At 38.0% G+C, this 20,706-nt stretch overlaps 1 protein-coding gene across 7 annotated transcripts in view; it reads left to right on the top strand.

Moving 5' to 3' along the window:
• The window catches only part of CDK14 (cyclin dependent kinase 14), a 289,389-nt gene that overhangs the window by 243,654 nt on the left and 25,029 nt on the right, over nucleotides 1–20,706 (top strand). The window contains exon 15 of one of the 7 annotated variants that reach the window (XR_014943060.1): nucleotides 1–20,706. This exon is cut by the window's left edge and continues 17,493 nt beyond it. The exons of the other annotated variants lie outside the window; for them this stretch is intronic. The gene's annotated coding sequence lies outside the window, so the exon portion shown is untranslated. 7 annotated transcript variants of the gene reach the window in all.

The raw sequence follows: 20,706 nt of genomic DNA, 5'->3' as shown, positions 1-20,706 counted from the left end.
GAAGAATGGGTGAGTCACAGCTTACATTCTATTTCTGAAACCTCATTTTAAAATTATGGTAATAAAAGTTTTAAACACACTCTCATTCAGCAACTGAAGTGAAATAGTAAGTTTTCTTTGTTCACTTATACTTCAGCTTAATATATTTTGATCTGAGGTATGTATAGAGCCTAAAGAAATTGGTACTGTGCTGAGCCTTCAATACTCTCCAGATAATTGAACTAATTAAATCTTTACCAACATTAACACAACTCCAGCATTCCTTGGACAGTAGTTAATTACTGCATGAACACGGCAAGCTTAAACTAAACAGATGAAAATAGAGTCCTGTGGAATGGGTATTGAGTTTATTCTTTATTCATCTTTTGATAAGGTTTAATTAAAACTGCCTCTCTCCATTGTGGTGAGAATGAATGTGCTTGTTTTCTTAGTGAAAGCCAAATTATTCACTTCAGCCATGGTTCAATAATCAAAGGCTTTGCAAAGTTTTGGGTTATATTGTAGCTGTGGAGATATAATTGCTGCAATTCTCTATGAAGGTTTTATCTTTTTATTACATTTTCTTATTTATTTATTTATTTATTTTAAAAGAAAATTAGAGCATCTATTTTCTGATTCGCTATTGTAAATGGATTTTATGCAGGGCATTTTTTGTAAACAGGGAGTGAGCTTTTTAAAAGAGTGTATAAGATAAAGGATACTTTTACAACTGTTATGTAAAAATTTCTTTTAAAAGTCTTTGTTCCAGATTTTTAGAGTAATACACAAATTGAAATGCAAGTGTGTATATCAAAAGCTATCTTTATCAACTTGAATATTAATAAAAGAACGGTCATTTCTTTTTATGACAGTAATGGTAGGGAGCTTACGTGACTCACCGTGCTCAGACAACTGCTAACTACTCTTTGGGCACAATTTGTTGAAAGAATTGCCAATTCATAAGGTTGGAGGATGCAACTTTGTACAGTACACTACTGAGAGCTTCCTGAAACTATGTGTGAAGTACACACTGTGGTACAAGTGATACAACAGAGCAAACAAATCCTTGGAAATAATGTGAAATTTTTTGGGATACAACTGAAGAAAAGTTAGAAGAAGAGATCGTGACCATGTATACATGCATGCATAGTGCTGTGGACTTGCCTATCCCATTGGAGAGCTTTAAGCCATAGCGTGAGGCTTTAATTTTTAAGTAGAAACTCATATTGCAAATGCACGTAAATTCACTGGGAAGCAGCAGAGCAGGTAGGAAGTAGATCATTGCTCATTTCCAAAAGTAATTACTACTCATTTTTCATATATTCTGAAGATGAGTTAGATGGACCACAAGAAGGTCATCAAAAGAGTTGCACAGTTTTCTTGGTGTTCTGGTTGCTCATTCAGGTGAGCTACATTGTGTTTAGGAATAATGTTCTGACAGAATAATGGCCTCCTGTTAGGCTTTTGCTTTCCATCTACAAAATACTGATTTCACTTTCTGATATTTAGCGTAAGTGACTGTGACATTGTTCTGTCTTGAGCCGGTGTTGTCATGTGTGTCTTCCAAACTGACACAGTGGTTTTGACTTAAAGGAGAAAACAAGTTTTTGCTTAATGTTTTTTGCTTTTTGGTTTTGTGACTTTTCTCTTACAGTGAATTTCAAATGGGTAATAAAACATTTAAGACCAAAAGTCAAACCCTCCAAAATCAAACTCCAATATCAAAGGGGAAAATAATCTGAACAGGGTCCCTTGAACTACAGATCTGGATTTAGCTGGTCATCCTTCCTTCTTCTGAGTGAATCTCAGAATTGCTTTCTCTGCATGCCTAGTGCATCCAGAACTGTTTGGAGTTCCTGGCCAAAGGATAAGCAGTCGGAAGGCTGTTGTCAGATGTACAGAAATACAGTACCCTTGCTCTTTGTCATGAAGTGACAGCATTTTAGTCCCAACTGAAATGTGTAAGAATTCTCTAAGTGCAACTATTCATTTAGGTCTCGCATTGAAGTCAGCATTTGCTCTATTCTGTTTCTTGAACTACAGGAATGTACCTCAGCCTGGAAGAGTGGGCCTGCCTTTGTAGTACTAGAGAGTACATGCATATGGTCAATTATATTTCAGCAGTGAAATCTGTATTCTACTTTCCTGCTAAGAGCAGCAAAGTCGTTAGAAACAATTTTTTTTAAGTGTTAAATCAGGTCATCTCTGAGCCCAGATATTCACTAGAATTATTTTCTAAATAAAACTTTTCTATTTTGTTAGATTTATTTTTCTTTAGCATAAGATAATATATATGGGAGAGCTGTCTCTTCTACATTTTTTTTTCTTTTAAATCACTTGAAATGTTATTCTAGGAAATAGATTTCTTAATTATTTTAAGGGCTTTGAGATATTTTCACCCCACTGACTTCTGCGTATGTATTGGACATAAAGATTTTCCATTTAATACAATAAAGCTGTGCTTCCACTGTTGTTAACATGGGGTCTGTGCACTCCTGTTTTGCCCAGCAGAACATGTTTGATATGGATCAAGAATGGACACCTGATCTCATTTTCAGAGTGCACAGTGGCTTCATGCTGGTTACTGGGGAACAGAGTTCCTGGCCCATTCTAAAGTTTCTGGTTCAAATTAAATCCATCAGATTTTTATTTATCAGATTTGAAACTACAGGGTTAGGTTATACAGGATCAAAATGATTTTCACTCAGCCATAAGAATTTTAAAGCTGTGTTTGTGGCATTGTCACACATACCTCTGTCAATCCATTTTTACTGAACTGTTAGCTGAAAAATTATCTTCTAATATTTGATTACATTAAAAGAATATTGCTGAATAATTTATTTTAAGTGGTGATAAAAATTTCAATCAGATTGGGAAATCCTGATGTCATGGAAATAAGAAAGGTTTTATAGCTGATGTTGCTGAAAAAACTGCTTGCTCGGGAGATTATAATCTAATCTGAGTGCACTGAAAGATTTTCAGATGTCTTCTTTAAATGAAAAGAGATTGTTGCATGTTAATTATTTATTAATTCATATGGTTTAATACTCATTAGCATTTTTTAATATGGGCTATTCTGTACTTTGGCAGCTTTGCATATCATCCATATCATCCCTACAGATGTCTTAATTTAGAGAGTTTCTAAAGTGCTTGACTAATAGTAGACACAAATTGTGTGTAAATGTGTTTATTAGGGAGCTTTCCAGCACTCCCCCAGTAGCCACTGGGTAAAGAAGACAAACTGTTCTGCCTTTATACTGCATTAACTAATTTTTAGGTAACCTGATATTCCTTTAACAATTTTTTTTTCCTAAATGATTCGACTCTTTTATGTTTCTTAAAACTGCCATTTAAGCAAGAATAATTCTGCTTGCTTCCTTGCTTTTTGATTTGGCATAAAATCTACAGTTGTGCAAAAAATGTGATTTCCTTAAAAGCAGATCCATGTATAATTTACAGGGCTAGCACAAAGAAATCCTAATGACTTACACATACATGACTTATTAACTTGCCTCCAGCCACAACGTTTACATGCTAAGAAGTTGTCATCTTTATGCTATCAACTTCTACTTGATGCATTCCAATGTCATGTTTTCTTTTCTTTATAGTTACCATGTTGTGATGATCAGTCCCTGTGTTTGCTGTTAATTTTGTTATTTGTTCCTATTTGGAAGTGCTTCATGATCTGTACAGTGTGGCTGCTCAATTGTCTGAAGTAAAGAATAAGCTTTTGACATTTCAATACTTACAAATTAGCAATATTTTTTTCCTCTAGAACTTTTGAGCTTCCTTTGGGCTGAGAGTATGTTTTCCATATTATGGGAAGGTAATCTAATTTTGTGTTTATCTTGAGTTGTGGCTCAGTTAGATCAGAATAGTGAAACTCAGTGATGCTAAGTATCATGCAGTACTTCTTACATGCAGAGAACTCTTGCCATGCCTTCAGCTTTGCAGACTGCAACCCCACTCTGCAAAAAAAATCTGCTTTTATTCACATAACTGGCTGGCCTGTCAGTTCAGAATTCATTACTGAATGTTCAATGGTACTTAAATGCTCCAGTCATCACATTAATTTGTAGACAGAATTCTTGAGAAATTACTGGATTTCTATATCTTATGAAATATTCTAGATTTCTTATCGCAGAATCACAGAATTGCAGGGGTTGGAAGGGACTTCAAGAGATCTTTGAGTCCAGTCCCACCACTGTAGTAGGTTCCCTACAGTAGATCACATAGATAGGCATCCAGATATGTCTTGAATATCTCCAGGGAGGTGACTTTCTGGGAAACCTGTTTCAGTGCGCATCACCCTTGCTGTAAGGAAGTTCTTCCACATGCTTGTATGGACCTTACTGCCTTCAAGTTTTGAGCCATTGCTCCTTGTCCTGTTACTACACACCACTGAGAAGAGCCTGTCCTCATTCATTTGACTCCCACATTCTGTTAGATATTTACAAACATTAATCAGATCCCTTCTCAGTCTTCCCCAGGCTGAACAGACCCAGGTTACTCAGCGCTTCCACATACGGGAGATGCTTTAGGCCTTTATAATCTTTTTGGCCCTCTGCTTGTGCCAATAGATAGGATAATTGCAAGTAAATAAAAAAAATATTGCTTTAGGAGAAATGTTAATTTATGCATAATTGCAGACAACTCCTTGAATGCATATTATTAATTGAATTCTTCACAATTATGAGAAGAGCTAAAAATCTGATACAAAAGTAAATAAAACTTGTACTTCCTTGCCTATAATTAATTGTTTGAAATGTGCAGCACCAGCATAATCAAACAAAGGACTTTTTGTCAGCTATAAAATATTTCTGCTAGGTCCCTAATGTAAAGATTTACTCTCACTTGTTTATCTCCTTCAGTGGACTTTAATTCATGTTTTTCAAGTACATGATAAAGCAATCCTCTGTCTTTACCTGGCTTGCTGATTTTTTAGTCATGGATGTTAGAAATGTGAAAACAGGTATTGTCTTAACTAGTAGTCCAGTTGAACTATTTTCCTTTCATTATATTAAGCATTCTTTAGGCTGAATAAGTGGCTTGAGCTTTTAAAATATTAGTACTGATCTGGAAGGACAACAAATAGACCAAAGAGTCCTTCATTTGTGTTGGCAGTTTGTTAACAATAGTTCAGAAAGGTTCAGAATACAGATACTGATAGTGCTTTTATATAGGACTTATTTTAGAAAAGATTCAGGAGCCATTGGCCAGTGACAGAGGAGATGGAATACAGAATACAAAGACATTCCTGTCATTAACTCATTATAAAGGGTTGCAATTATAAAGATTTCAACTCTTTTGCGTCTAGTCTATTGCTGCAGATATTTCAGTCTTTACCACGGAGTATATCTGATGGGTAGCTCACCAGTAAGATAAGGCAAAAGCTTTCAAATACCACATGCTCCAGATAAGTTTGTTTGCTTTTGTCTCCCAGAAAATACACAGAATGCTTGGTGTTCTGACTAAAGAACAGCCTTGTCTGTTGTTGCCAGAGCACTTGCCATACATCCAGCCCAATTGGAAGTACAGGAGTATTAAATCCTAGAAAAGCTGGGTGCATTTAATCATGGAAGAGCCATGTTGTTCAAAATGAACAAGCATGTAGGAGCCAACATGATACCATGCAGGTATCTCTGATTGCCATCACTCAAGCTTCAACATTTGAACAAAGTGACAAAATCTATTTGGGATAAGCAAATGTCCTGAGATAAAAGGTGGAGAAAGGAAAATGCCCTTGTGATGAACTCAGATGCAGAGCAGGCCTTACCAAAGTAATGAGGCAAAACTGCCTCACATTCAGAAGAGAACACGTGTATCTGACATAGTGTGGAGGGATCTTGGGTAGTCAAAGGAATTTTTAAAAGGCTGCTCAGTTTTCAGTTGGATGAAACTTAATGTGCAGGATTGACTGAGTGATTTGTTGTTAAAAGGGTCAAAAATTCTTTGTTTCAATACAGTTCTTGAACACATCTTGAAAGCTTTCACTATGTTTTCACTGTTCCTCAAGCCAAGAACTGACACCCCCACTCCTGCCAAATCTGCAGATAACATTTTCTTAATTAAAGGAGCTCAGAAGTAGGAGTTAAACCTTTCTGTGCTCCTTTGGGGTTTATACAATCTTTCATCATCCCAAGGAAACTGACTACTCTTAAGTGAAGAATCAAATCTCAAAGCACCGCACAAGTAAATGAAATGTCTTTTGCACACTGGAGACCTTTTCATCATAGTTTTGTGTTTCAAGGGATTTCACAACCTTTACTTGAGGGAAACAAATATTCAAATCCCTGTTAGACCAGAATAGAGGAAATACATCAGGTTCAATTACCACTGGAGTTATCAGCCTCTGAGATTTCCTCGTTTGCATCTTTACTATCTTTTTCATGATGTTGTGCATAAGCTTTTCCTGGGCTGCAGGATCACAGAAAAGGGGTGACCACTTAAAACCCAATGAGAAGAAAGAATCAGTCAGAAGTCTCAGAGGCTGCTGCAGTCCTAAGCATTTCAGGTGAATTCCAAGTCATATTTTTTAAAATCTTCATTCTACAAATTTTCTGGAGGTGGAAATCCACCTACACATACAGATGTGTGTATGTGTGTATGTGTATATATATTATACATACATGTATATATATATAGCTGATCAGCTTTGAAGACAGTAAATTTGCAAGAATCATTTTATTATTTTATTATTATTTTTGATTGGAGGCAATTTCTGAAACATGTAGTTTAGTTCCTGGTGCTGTATCTTTTTTAACACTTGGAGAACAAGAATGTGTTATGCACTGAAACCAGAAAAACAAACAAACAAAAAGAGCAGTGAAGACTCAAGAGATTTTACATGTATACAGAAGTGCTGTAAGAGAAATGATGACTGTCTGGATATTTAAAATCTATGGACAGTGGCAATGGCCAAAGAACAAATTAGGTGATCTGAAATGTGTTTTCTGTGGTTCCTTTGTTGTTTGGAGCTAGTGCAATGTAACTATATTTCACTTAGTGTTAGAGACTGCAGTTTTTTTGGCTGTTTGAAGCTCTGTGTAATCTGCTGTTGGTGTGGGTATCTGGATAGTTTTGACATTTTAAAATAATTTGTATTCTAGATTCTGCTTCAGGGGCTTTTGACATATTTTATCTGTCTCTTTGGCCATTGATAGAGGGGAATGTGATTAGCTCCCATGCTTATTAGCTGTTGTGCTAAACCTGACCCCACTCCCTAATGTGTTTGGAATACTCTGTCAATAAGATGTTGCAGTCAACTGTAATGTATTGTGTCCTTGTGTCTGAGGTAGGTTGTGTCCTTCTTTCTAAGGTACTGCTATGTACTTTAGTATGGCTCATCCTGCATCATTTCCTCTTTGCCATCTCTACTCTGGCTTCTTCTAGTAGATGAGGTGAACTTTCTGCCCATTTTAAGCTCTATCTCTGTACCTGCATTGGGGAGAAAAAGTTAAGAGTTGCTGGCAACTTGAAAGACTCTTTATTCAATATTTTTTCCACATAAAACACTTTTTTGCCTCTGCTGTACATGATGGGACTGAGATTTTTGCCTAAATAGTACAAAAGTTGAATCAAATCAGTGATATTGCCAGCCTTAGAGCAATTTTAGGAAACCAGAAGTGCAGCAGCAAGTAGATTCTTCTCACACTTACTGCAAGAGAGGGAGAAAAAGCTCTGCTGAAATCAGTGGAATTGCACCAGTTTAAAAATAACATGAGCTGAGAAAGGAATCAAGCCCCAGGGTGTTTCAGAGGTATGTGCTGAATCACTGAATCATATGAAATAGGGCAGGAAGAGCCTCGAGAGGTCACCTAGACTATCGTGCCTTCCCCAAGGCAGGATCAGCTGTATCTGTGTCATTCTGACAGATGTTTGACTAACCTGTTTTTAAAAACATCCAATAATAGCGATCCCACAACCTCCCCCAGGCAGTCCTTTCCAGAGCTTTGCTATCCATCCTCTCAGACATCAAGAAAAACTTCCAGCTTGGCCTCTCCTGCTGCAGTCTGAGTCCACTGTTACTTTTCCTATTTACTACAAACATGGAGAGCTGCTGGTTTTGCAAAAGCATTCTTGTAGATTGTAAGTGATCTCTATTTTTTTCCCCAGTCTTCAGATTTTGGCTTTTTGAACTCAAGTTTGAACAGAGAGGGGTTTGGAATTCAGAAGTCTGAGAACTGAAGTGAGAAGAGGCAAATTCCCACCCAGCAGTGAGATGGGTGACTTTCTTTGGATCAGAGATTAGATTCTCCTATGGTAGATAAATAGTTCAGCTGTATAGACCAGTAGCAACAAATTCACTGTTTTCAGGGCTATTTATATCAGGAGAAAATCTGACCTCAAAATTTTTAAGAAATAACTTGACTAGGGCAAAATGATTTTCAGGATTACATTCAGCACATGTCTAAATCCCTCTGTGATGGCAATACTTCAGATCAATACCATTATTTCATATTAATATTAGTAGTATCAGATCTCATAGTAGGGATTGCTAGACAGCCTTCCAAAAAGGTGACCACTGTTACATTACCAACAACTTCAGGTGCATTTGGATCTGTTTCAGGCTGTATCAAACACTTTTTATCATGGATCAGACATATGGAGGGTCCAGTGAGTACTACCAAACAAGAAACAACTTGTTGGAAATGGATCAAAGTGAAAGTGGAGCAGATCGGCCCTGATTCTCAAGCTACCGTGTATCAACTTAGCCACATGACTTTATCTAATCCTCCTTCCTACTAATCAATGCAATGAAAATATCACCCAGAAAATTTAGCAGTTTAGACCCGTCACTTACATTTACACTCTGCTTAGTGTAAAATGATGTAATTTTTTAAAAGGGAATAGTAAAAATTTTGAACACAGATCATCATACCGTAAAGACATAGGAGTGCAAGCTGCACTGATTGCTTAGTTGCGTCCAGTCTTGTGTGAGCTAGCGTTCAAGAGACGCAGTATTAACCATGACATTTTCTTTGTTTTTATAAATTATTTTTTATATTAATACCTATTTTTCCAAGCTGTGCTTCATGATAGTGAATATAAATTTACAGTTTGGATTATTGTATGTGCTTTTTCTACTTGTTGACCCTAGCATACAAATCTATAATGAAAAAAAATTGATTGACTCTTAGAGTAGGGAATTGCAGTGTAGTGATTTCATGGTATGTTATTGGCTAACAAGGCTCCATAGTTTTTATTTAGAGAGGCCCAGCTGCAAAAAAATAAAGAATTGTGTTCAGCCCAGATGCCAAGGTTACAGAGCAAATGGCTTAAGGGGCTTCAGGGTTCCAAGCAAGCAAGGAATTGTCTCTGCCCGGCAGGTAAGGGATACATCTAGAAAGGAGCTGTCATGCACAAAATGCTGACTGACCATAGCAATTTATAAATCCAAATAATTACACCATTCTCTGCTTATCAGTAAATGGAGCAGATGCTCAACTGTGTAATTAACCCCTTGAATGTCATGAACATGGTGCAGCTTGTGTGAAAGAAGGGACACCCTTTTTCTGAATGCCTTCCTTGTAATAGCCTGGAGAGATCTCAGTCACTGAAGGTACACTGCAGTACTGTCAGTCTATAATATAATTCATATAAATATTTTAAGTGTTTCATATATTCATTTTAAAGATCAGTTTTTCTCTCTTCTTACATTTAATGTTTGGTTTACAATGTTGCTGTAATTGTGTGTAACGCATCTTTCCATGCATCACCTGAAACATTTTGCTAAATTCTTTGGCCTGGTTTAGCTGCTATGAGTGGAACTCATGGGATGTCCAAAAGAAGATCAGGCCAGATGGCCAACCCTTATAGAGCTCTGTTTCAGGCTGATCTCTGATTTAAATTGATTTAAAGCTTCCCTAAAAAGTGAACTGTCAGAGTTGTCTAGTGATCATTCTGGCACTTGGGGATGATGATGATGATGATGATGATTATTATTATTATTATTATTATTATTATTATTATTATTATTATTATTATTATTATTATTATTATTATTATTATTATTATTATTGAAAGGGTCCAGAGGAGGGCCACTAAAATGATCAGGGGGCTGGAGCACCTCCCCTATGAGGACAGGCTGAAGTAGTTGGGCTTGCTCAGCCTAGAGAAGAGAAAGTTGCGAGGTGACCTCATTGCAGCCTTTCAATACCTTAAGGGAACTTACTCTCAGGAGGGGAGTAAACTATTCGAAAGGGATGACAATAGCAGGACACGGGGAAATGGTTTTAAGTTAAAAAAGGGAAGATTTAGGTTGGATGTTAGGGGGGAGTTCTTCACTAGGAGAGTGGTTAGGCCCTGGAACAGGCTGCCCAGGGAGGTTGTGGATGCCCCGTCCTTGGAGGTGTTCAAGACCAGGTTGGACGGGGCCCTGGGCAACCTGATCTAGTAAATGTGTATGTTTGGTGGCCCTGCCAGGCAGGGGGGTTGGAACTACATGATCCTTGAGGTCCCTTCCAACCCGGGTCATTCTGTGATTCTGTGATTCTGTGATTCTGTGATTCTGTGATTATCTGAGACTGCTTTTTAATCTCACATATGCTCTGCATGAGGCATCAAGTTGTAAGTTGCAGGTAGCTGTATATATCTAACCTTTTTATCTTTCACTGTTTTTATTAGTGTTCTGTTTTAGTAATTAATTTTTAATAAAACCCTGTGTAATTAATCCTCAGGTCACATATTAAAACCTGGAAGCTGCAGTTCTGTGTTCCATGTATGTTTCCTGTATGTATCTGGGTGTTAAATATAATGGCAACTCCAGAATACCCACTTGCTTAAACCATTCTTTAGGGCAACTATTGTATTCATACACACACAGTGTTCTCTTCTGTGGATTCTGTGAGGTTTTATAGTCTTTACTAAATCTATTGCTCTCTTTCAGAATTGAGTGGTGTCTTTTTTTTAATATATCTTCGTTCTATAATTTCTTTCTCAACTGCTAATACTTACTTTGTTCTTACCTTCTTGATACCATTTGGCATTACCCAGATGCTATTTTCCTGTAATTCCACTCTATCAAGATGGTTCTTTCTCATGCTACTTAGACCCAAGTACTTGGCATTTTTGAGTCTGAAAAATTACATTTAGCACAGCACAGTTCCCCCGCCTCTCTGGGATATCTGATCTGTCATGTGCACACATTTCCTTGGATTCCATTATCACCTACTATTCACATTTGCATTTATAAATCATGTGTGAAACTCATTTGCAAATCTGCAGGCCTTTTTCGTCTACAGTATCTTTTACTGGAGTTAATATCCTTTAACATAAACCAAGCTATTCTTTCATTGCACTGCTTAATATCATGGCTATGGGAGGTTTTCAGGGTACAGAACAGTGCAAATATTTTTAAAACCATTATTAGAAATCTGGGAAAAGTAGCTGTATTTTATTACAGGAGATGTTTGCCATATTCTTTTCTAGAAAGTAAAACTACTTTTAAGAATTATAAATGCGGAGCAGAAGTTCTTATTACCAGAGACGTTTCAATTTGTTTTATACTTGTGTCACCTAAAGTCAGCTGAAAGACTTTCTCTAAAATACTTGCTTGAAAAGATTTGCATCATTACTGATATTTTCCAGGTCAAGTTAAAACCTACATGCACATTTTTTTCAAGCCCCAGAATGCACTGCTTACCCTATCTGCTAAATAGCTGTCTGGTTAGATGAACAGGAGCATAGGCAGTATGTTATTTCTGATCCTGGGTTGCAGAGCATATTGTTTTCCTTTTAATTAAATTGTTCCATGGTGTTCTACCCTTAAGAATGCATGTTTGCATTTCATTATCACTTGTTATTCAAACTTGCATCTCATTTGAAATTTGCAAGCGTGGCAGGTTTTTTCCTATCTGCATTATAAATTATTGCTTCATTTCCCATATCATCTGTTAAGAGCAGCCTATTTTTAATGATGTTTTCTCATGTGTAATGTTTCTCCAGCTCTGGATTCAGTCAACTTCGACTTCATTTCCCCCCACAAAGCTTGCTGGATCTGTGTGATTTTATTACTTTTGATTTACTTTCCTTATGCAGCTTCCATCCTCATTTGCTGTTTTCCTCCTGCTGCCATAGAGCACTTCTGTTAAAAACTCCTCCTTCTGGTTCAAAATAAATGAAAAGGAAGGAAGTAATATGAGATTTATGGAGTGAAAAGTACACTGGTTTGTTTAAGAGGGAGCAAAAGTGTAGTTGGTTCCTGTCAGCAAAGAAAGAAGCTTCTAGCACATAGTAAGTTTTTATTTTATCCACTCTTTAAAGATGAAGAAATCTGTGCAGCTTGTAACCAAACTACACACAATATATTGAGCTTCCTATTAAATAATTATTATTATTATCTGCTTACAGAACATTTTGGAAAATACCAGAGCATAGAATTCTGCCATTAATCTATACTGAAAAATGGTTTGGTACTTGGATTGCTTTTTCTTTTTCCATTTGCCTGTGATGACTATGGAAGTTGGTCCTATTTTCTTCTCAGTCCTGCTCTCCATTCTCACCACATGTGTTTATGGGATACTTACTATTACCCATGGAGAGATGGAGAGAATAGCTGAAACCAGGATAGAAGCTGCAGGAATATCAGGAGTCCCTGAGTGCTATTTCATCCTTCAAATACTGCTTCTTAATACAAGATAAAGCTGACCAAACTCCTCAGTGTGTTTTGCATTTTGGCTTTGCCAGTTTTGAAATCCAACTGTGAAATGAATCTTGAATAGCCCATGTACACATACCTTTACATATTCATCCTGAAGCTACTATGCTCTATTTTCACAGCCCCTCTGAAGGCCCCTATGGAAAGGCCAACATGGGAGTGAGTGAGGGAGAGTTCGGGGGCTGGAGATGCTGGGTTTGGTCCAGCATTGCATCTGGGGCTTCAGTTCCCCTGAAGCCTCTGGCAGTCTAAAGCTTTCTTCCTGTCCCATACTGGGAGGGAAACACAAAACAATAACAACAGGCAGATCTACTCTCTCCGAGTAAGAGAAGAGGGCATTCGGCATCTCCTGGGACCAGCTTTGCTGAATCTGGTGTTTTGAGTAGGGCACAGAGGCAGCATCTTTAGAGAGAAAGCCTTCAGCAACCGACCAAGATGCACATGATAGAGAGAATGTTTTTTTCCTCCTGAAATCAGAGAAGGAGTCAAATCCATGATGTAGGAACTCGTGTCAAATGCTGCCTGCTCTTACACCAAGGAGTTGTGCTCCATGGGACAGTCTTTTGCAGCGCCTTGGAGGCAGATGGGATGATAGCAGAAGGTGAGGTAGAAGTAATAATGGGTTTGCAGCTATGCAGACCAACCAGCCGTTCTTCATTTCCTGTGGAATGGAAAGAAGGAGGAGGAGACTCATGTCCAGAACAGCAAGGTCCTCATCTGTGCCAGTTTCTGTAAGCATGGCACAGGGAGTGAGAACTGACTTCTGTGATTTGGGGTTATACACTATAAAGCCTCTTTTGTTTGACTTAAAATTTAGGTACTAGATGTTTTTCCGTTAAAAACATCTCTCCGTTGGGAGAAGTATTCTTCATTATATCTTTTAAGTGGCACAGGAACTTAAGGGGAAAAGAATGGTTGGATAAATTGTCATCTTTAAGAAAAGATAAATCTTTAACCTTAATAGAAATAAAACGTACACAGTAGAAATATTTATTATAGCAAACATATCTAATTTAAAAATGATGAAGTAGGTGGATAAGATCTGCCTGTGTAGATCCAGATTGTAAAGATTAAGACTTTAAACACATACCTCACAGCTGCCAATAAAAATGGCAGCCACATTGCTTATCAGTGTCCTTATCCGTTTAAGGAAAATGCGTGTGTATAGCGTTAGAATCTGTGAACACTTTATTTAATATTCAGCAAACATTACATGTTGGCAGTAGAAACAATGTATTACAGACTTGTGGTTTGAATTACGGCTACAGTGCAACACTGATCCTGCAGTCATTTGGCTGTGAAGATAGCTCTCCTAAATGAGAAACAGCACCCTTTTTTGACAAATATTATCTGGCACCTCTGAACTCCTGTTAACTCAAAACATAAAATACGTGCTCAGGTGTCGGGTTCACTGGAAACTATAGGGTAACATTATGGATGATATCACAGGAGGAAATAGCTGGGAATTTAGGACTCTTTCTCAGTTTCTGAAGTATTTTTTCCTGTCAGGAAGCCCCTGGAATTAAATAGCGGGTTTTTCCTTCATCACTTAATCTCTACTACTGTAACCGCGAGGAGCCTGGGCATGATGAGAATTTAACATGATCTGTCATCCAGAGCTATCTTTAACTCAGAGCTTTTCCATATATAGGAACATTTCCCTCAACCGCTCCCATCTACTGTCCTCACAAGGGACAGTATTTGCAGGGGGAGGGAGGAGAGGAGGTGTAATGGGAGAAAATATGTATAAAAAGCTTGTTCCTCAGCTTTGCCATATAAGTAAAAGAACTGAGTTAAACTTTGTATACCACTTCTAAGGCTTGATTCTATCTCCAGCTCCTAACATTCATGTTCATGAGTGGGGCTGATCGTGCCTCTGTGTGAAGCCCTTCCTGCATCCCCATGATGGGCGATGGGGCATGGGTGTGAGCTGGGTCCTCTACCCAGCCAAGCACTTGAAAGCTAGATAAATGCTGAAAGGACTGCGTTGCATCTGTGATAATGAAGGGAAATAGCTAGGCATCTAAGGAGGCCTGTTAATCATTAATGGACAACCACCGTGATTTTCTTTGCTGAAGAACTCAGAGGCTATCCCAGAGAGTCAGAACAATTCTTGCTGTTTGTATACTGCTACAAGTACTTTTGTCTACTACAGTAAATAAACATTCTCTTCATAAAGTGCTGTGTTTCATTGCAGAAAAAATGGAATTTATAGAACATATACTGAATCAGACCTTGTAATTACCTATCTGCTAGTTATAATAATGAAGAAATTAATTGAAATGCAATTCAGAAAACTATGACTATATGCAATTAAGCTTGTAATTCAGTGTTAGAATCCCTGTGAGTAACCACAATACAACTTTAAAATGATGTTCTGGGCTTAAAAACTACATTTCTGGAGGCATTCAAGGCTAGCTTGGATGGGGCCTAGTGCGGCCTGATCTGGTGGGTGACAGCCCTACGCACAGCAGGTAGTTGGAGCTGGGGAGTCTTTAAGATCACTTCCAAACCAAACTACTCTGTAATTTTATCATTCTATCATTCTGTGATTTCTCAAAGAATATCTGAATGGCTTCACCAGGCAGATAGTTGGCTTGCCTGTCTCAGGGTGTCAGGGTTACCTGTCTCCCTAACCAGTTTTCAAACATGAAAGCATCCATATTAAGGCAGACTGAGAGTTCATCTAGAGAAGTATCTTCTCCTTGGCAGTTGCCTGTGCAAGTGGTAGGGTGGAGAGATGATGCCAGAAATACCTAATACTGTGTTCCCAATATGCCTCCCAAGAAATCCTCCCTGTGGAAACCTTTTAAAGATTGAATCTGGAGTTTTCTAACAGATGGCATAATCACTCCCACATCCTCTTCCACCAACCTGTTTCTATTTCTCGTCTTCCTATGAACCACTTTACATGGTGCTCATCTTTTCCGCAACACTTCCAGTTCCGTGAGAAAGACACACATATTTTTGAGAATAAAGCTACAGGAGAAACTATATTTCCTATAAAAATATTCATGACAGTAGCATAAAATAGAAGAAAAACAATAGTACTGAGTGTTCATGCCTATCATAGGCATAGGTCATGTCCCAGAGAACAGCTAAAATTTCTTGTGAAATAGAAGTATGTTTCTACCACTTTTCTGTCTGATCTGTATAATTACTGGTGTCTGACAGTTTTTGTTTGTGCTAAACAAGAGAAAAGAAGTTAGTATCTCCTCTGGGCACACCTTTTCCTCTACCTAAAGGAAACAAGTATACTTTGTGAAACACAGCAGACCTTTTATCGCCGCAGTGCTGCCTGGTGATCCAAGGCTGGGAGTGCAGAAATCAAAACAACAGAGGCAAAACACCTCCCAACCTGGCACTGAGACATGTACAATGATGAAAATATTTTTATTTAAAAGACAGACAGCTGAGAAGCAGTTATTTGATCTGTGTTTCTGGAGGGACAGCGGGGAAAAAGATATTTTTGTGATCGCAATTCCTGTGCAGCTTCATTCTGGCAGCTCCAGCAGAAGCTGGGGCTGTAATAACAGCACTGCCATAGGCCAGAGTTGTGCTGCATTTTTGGAGTTTTACTTCACATTCACATTTGGTTTGATTGCTTCCAGACCAAGGAGAGTTAGTTAAAAAAAAAAAAAGAAAAAAAAAAAAAAAGAAAAAGAAAAAGAAAAAGAAAAAGAAAGAAATGCTTTATCTAGGTAAAAAGAACTTGCATGCTAAATAGCACATATTTCCAAATGTGAACTTGTATTCTGTAGGCTTAAACTAAGCAGCTCCTTTGTTATAGAATTATTATTCCTATTGCTGTCATCAACTTTTGTCTTATACAGCCCAGAAAGGGCTGTGCTAAGAGCTCCTCTCCTCCCCAGGGGCTGGAAGTGCCCTTGTGTGCCAGCTGTATTGCAGGGAGGCCTTCATGCACTTGGAGGGAGGGCAGAGCTTGCAGGTGGCTTTAGACTGTCTTCTGCACTTATAGGGTTGGGCTTGTCTAAAGTGTAAGGGTCAAAATGGAATGGACTGGTGTTTATGTACTTAAGAAAAAAGTAAGTTATATGCACATGTGATGTACAAACGTGAAATATTTGCTTGTGTGGTATTTCAGTGCTCTCTTTGGATATCATACCTTTTTTCTTGCTTTGCCTTTTCTGATTAATAGCATTGTGCCTAACATTCTCATACTACCACCCCTAACACCCTAAAGGATAGAGATAACACCTCTCACTCTTATCCTACCACTATGCTATGTATGAAATGTTTTTCTTTTAAGGTATCTTACTCTTCTAATGAATGTATGACATCTGGTTCTTTTACTTCTCAACTTTCCTGACCAGGAAATGTGAAATTAATCATGGAGTCATAGAATGGTTTGATTCGGAAGGAATCTTGAAGTTCCCCCTTACCCAACCCCTGCCATGGACAGGGCTGCCCCCACCAGCTCAAGCTGTACAACACCCCATCCAGTGCCAGTGCCTCACCACCTTCTGAGTAAAGAATTTCCAACTAACATCTCATCCACATTTCCCCTCTTTTAGTTTAAAACTGTTTAGTTTAAAACTGACTTAAAAACTGACTTTAAACTTTTAGTTTAAAACTGACTTTTCCTATCACTGTCAGACCATATAAAACATCTTTCTCCTATTTATAAGCTCACTTTACGGAAAAGCTGAAATGTGTGAGAAAAATCAAATAACTCCCAAATAATTTAAAATAGGGTGCAATACTTTTAAGGATATTGACACAGGTTCTATACATGCTAATCTTTCTTACTCATTGTTGAAAGCAAATGATGAACCCATTTAAAAATGTGGAAATTCCACTTAGCAATTGCAACAGAGATCTGATTGTGAGTTCTCGGGAATGTGAAGTGTTTGACTTCTGAGCTGAGTTATTTTTATTTACATAGAATGGCTATTTCTGGTCCCAAACTGAATTATTTAGAGGCCATGTCTTGCACAGTCAGCATGCAGAGAAGCTCTGTCACCACAAGACCTTATTTTTCTTACCACCTCTCCCAGACACGCTGTGGTGTTTCTTGCCAAAGTAGAAGTGCAAATAGGGAAATCAGTGAGGAGACAGGGATGAAATTACCAGGAATAAGAAAGGGAAACATGAAGAGTGCAGTTCTTTGTTGCTATTTTGTAATGTGTAAGGATTTTCCTGGGAAAAAAAAAACAACAAAACGAAATGTGTATAAGTAATATTTTATATCTTTCTAAAGATGCTGATAAAAGGCTTTTATTTTCTTCAAATATAACCAAAACATTTGGAATGGTTGCCAAATGCACAGCTATTCATTCTGTAAAAAATATATATAGGGACCAGAAAGAGCTTCTAAAAACCTATTAAAAAATGAAAATTGCTTTCAAAAATATTTGTTTCATTCCTAAATTATTGTAAAGGGAAGGAAAGGCTGGTTTGCAGCTAGAGATTATTTTGTTAGTGGCAGTATCTGTTTTGAAAGCCTGAAGATCTTTGTCTGAAAGATCTCAGTGGGCCTGGCCCATATGTGTGTAAATACACAATTTAGTTTTATTTATTTTGCAATGAAGCAAGTGCATAAATTCCAGGCTCACGCAGAGATTCTCAATCAGCGATTCTCTCTGTAATTTCAGAAAAGAAATCATGAGGGCTTTGTGTAGAAAACAATGTGCCAAATAATGAAATCATTATGAGCTAATTGTGAGTTAACTGCTATAAGCTAGCTCCTGTTTGCCCTACTCTTCTAATATGGGTTAATAATGATATACATAATTATGTTACCAGCCTAACATAATAATTATAACCAGGACATTTTTAATATAGAATTATTGAAAAGTTCTTCTTATTAAACTAGTAATGCTAATTACAGACTTCTTCATTTAGACCGTACTGCGGCAGCTGATCTGTGAAACGTTTGACTGATTTGCTGTTACTTATAAAAGCTTGACAGCGTGCCACAGGGAAGATTTCTGAAACGTGTGCCCCACAGCTGACTGATGTCAAGGAAGCCCATGGAGCCAGCATGCAGCCTGCACGGCTGTTCCCAGCTCAGCCTGCAGAAGCCAATGCTACAGCCCAGGCAGGGAGCTGGACAGAAGGCTGTATCTGAGTCATCCCCTCATCCACTGGTTCTGTGGAACTTGTAGTGCAGCGTGGTCTTAATTACAGTGTTTCAGATGTAATTATCATGCTTACCGGATGACTCTCAGGGCTTTCAGCTCTGCATGTATTGATTATGTAGCTGGCTGATCTATCCTGTGGAAAAGTTGCTATGACCCACAGAAAACAGGGAAATGGTCATCCCAGAAATTGTGCCCAGAAACGTGGCAGAACTGGCTTGATATACCAGATATACAATGTCTCTGTGGGAGTTGTGCTCTTCAGACTAAAGTATTTACCAAATTCTGCTTTTTTTACTAGAGGATGGAAACAGAGGATTTCAAAGACAAATTGGTGACAGAATTTCTGATAATTTTGGTGTAAAGTTTTTGGTTGTTTGTTTTTATGTTATAGAGATATAGTTTGTCTTACAACTCATTGCTCCTTCCAGTCTCTTTGGCATGTTTCTTCTCTGATGAAGAGCAATCCTGAGGAGGGATTGAAAATTATAGAAAAAAAATTAAAAATAGAAACCTATTCTTCCATTAAAATAAGATTATTTTCTTTCATGTAAATAAGGTAGCATTTGACAAGTGCTTTTTGGTGATGTTTTTGAATTAGGTCCTTTTCTTTGTGTATATTTCTGTTTCTGCAAGGCCATGGCTTTGAAGAGTACTCACAGGGCTGAAAGCCATGGGAAACTTCCCTCTCTCTCATTTTTGCCACCAACTGTCCAAGACCAAAGAGCAGCAGAGGTTGGAGGCCATCCCCAGCCAGCAGCAGCTGAGCTGAGGGAAGGGCTTGGCACCGCCAGGATGATTTGTCTGCATTTTTCTTCAATTTAATTGTACCAACTCGTGCTTGTCCAGTATAAGAGTAAGCCTTTCCCAGGAAGAAACTGTTCAGAATCAAAGTGTTCTGCTTAAAACAAAACAAAACTGGATACATCCAATGGTAGGAAAGACCTCAGGCTGAGCTCCAGTGGCTGAGAAAAAAATCTCTTGGCAACTCAGGTGTACTTGGGCCAGCGGTTAAGAATACAGGACTTTGGCAGGGTGGAAGTGAGGTGGAGGAGGACGCCTGCAAATGAACTGAGAATGTGTTTGTCCAGAAAGGTTGAGCAATGAACAGGCGAGGATGGTAATCTGCTGTGAAAAAGAACTGTGGATGCATGTGTGAGTGAATGCCAGGCACGAAGGGTTTTGTGACGAAGAGATTAAAGGGTTTACTGAGCAAGTGGGTGTTGGTATTTATGGGAAGGAGAAAAGGAGGTTTGTAATTTACTTCTGCTTAAGGTGGTAATTTTTTTTTTTCTTTTTGAGAACTGTACAAACTTTGCCAGGGTCAGCCATTGAAGTGGTCCACAAGCCCATGATGGGTACCTCACAGAACCAGATTAAGTAGTGAAACTTCAGAACTTTAAAGAGAAAAATTATCTGTTGGTTCAGATATTTGGGTGACTTCCTCTTAAATCATAGGATTTGGATTCTTTTGGCAGTTCATGCCTCTCAACTAAATAGTTTCTAATCAAGATGCTTTTTCAGTGTTTTAATCTTTGCACCTATTTTCATTTTTCCTATTGCAAAAAGTGATTACCAGTAATTATAAAATTGTGGAAACTATTTTGCAATGGCAACATCAACATTTTAACTTCACAGACAGATGTGGTTTGATAAAACCTTGTCTCAATACTTCTACCAACTTTCAGCTTGCACAAGATTGCCAGAAGTACGAGACATTGTCTACTGTCTAGTCATCTTATTTGTTCCACACTTCAGCCAAAACAAATTCTCTGCAGCCCTACACATTTCCTTCTGTCCTCATGCAAGATGTGAGCTCTGAATCTTTTTTTTCTTTTTGGTCAGAAAACATAGTTTTGTGCTTCTGGTTGAAACATCCTAACAAAGAGAATTACATACACCCCAATCTGTGGATTGTGTACATGACAGATGCAGCATGCAAAGTCTTATAGCTGTCCTATGAAACAG

Source organism: Coturnix japonica, chromosome 2 (assembly GCF_054131305.1).
Source record: "Coturnix japonica strain WE chromosome 2, WE-NBRP24, whole genome shotgun sequence".
Classification (NCBI taxonomy): domain Eukaryota; kingdom Metazoa; phylum Chordata; class Aves; order Galliformes; family Phasianidae; genus Coturnix; species Coturnix japonica.
Note: the sequence above shows the minus strand (reverse complement) of the source record. Positions and strands in the feature narration are given on the sequence as shown.